This window comes from Tiliqua scincoides, chromosome 3 (genome assembly GCF_035046505.1).
Source record: "Tiliqua scincoides isolate rTilSci1 chromosome 3, rTilSci1.hap2, whole genome shotgun sequence".
Classification (NCBI taxonomy): domain Eukaryota; kingdom Metazoa; phylum Chordata; class Lepidosauria; order Squamata; family Scincidae; genus Tiliqua; species Tiliqua scincoides.
Genome location: NC_089823.1, coordinates 231353965 through 231354874, shown reverse-complemented (window position 1 = coordinate 231354874; position 910 = coordinate 231353965). Strand labels below are relative to the sequence as shown.

General features: G+C 52.3%; 1 pseudogene; it reads right to left on the bottom strand.

Annotated features, from left to right (window-relative positions):
- Nucleotides 1-291: 291 nt before the first annotated feature.
- Nucleotides 292-411, bottom strand: LOC136646537 (5S ribosomal RNA; annotated as a pseudogene).
- Nucleotides 412-910: the final 499 nt, after the last annotated feature.

Genomic DNA, 910 nt, shown 5'->3' with positions numbered 1-910 from the left:
TTGTCTCCATTTTTAAAAAAATCTGTTCTACTTCTTCTCACTGGTTTCCTCAATACTTTCAAAGCCAGAGGAAAACTGTGCCAAATGCAGAAGATTTGTCAATGCAGAACACTTTAGTTTTATATTCTGTGCCATGGATACCACATAGCAACTCAGGCCCAATCCTGAAGAATGCATGCCAGCTTACCAACAGCGTGCACTGTTGAAAACATGCTGTAAGGCACGCCTGTGATTGCTAGCACTGGTTGGTTGGTTGGTTGGCAACCTTCAGTCTCGAAAGACTATGGTATAAGCCTACAGCACCTGGTATTCCCAGGCGGTCTCCCATCTAAGTACTAACCAGGCCTGACCCTGCTTAGCTTCCGAGATCAGACAAGATTGGGCATCTGCAGGGTAACAGCTGCTGCTTGCACAAGCCTGCACTGGGCCAGTGCTGGTTGAAGGCCGGCAGGCCACCGCCCAGTGCTTGCACAGAGCAGCAAGTGATGGAGAGGTGAGTGGGAGTGTGGAGGGGAGACGTTCTGGGGTGGGGGAGGGTGGGGAGATGGCGTGGCAGGAGGAGGGAGTGGGGTGGAAGTGGGTGGGACCAGCAGAGCTCAGCTCTGCTGGATTCATAGCCCTGTGTCAGGCCTTGTGGCTCAACACAAGGCCTCTTTAATTTGCTTCAATTAAATAGCCAGTGCGGAGTCAAGTAGCCTCCTTGTGGGGCTATGTTCCTTATCCAGGGGAAGGGGACAAACGTCTCCTTCCCCTGAGGAGCCACCAGTGGCTGCCTGGCACACTCAGGATGCTACGGCAACCATTTTGGCGCCACAACAGCCCTGTGCACCAGGCAGCTCAGGATTGGGCTGCCTGTAACACAAGAACTACCTTGCTGAAACAAACCAAGATTCAGTCACATGAGCATTCA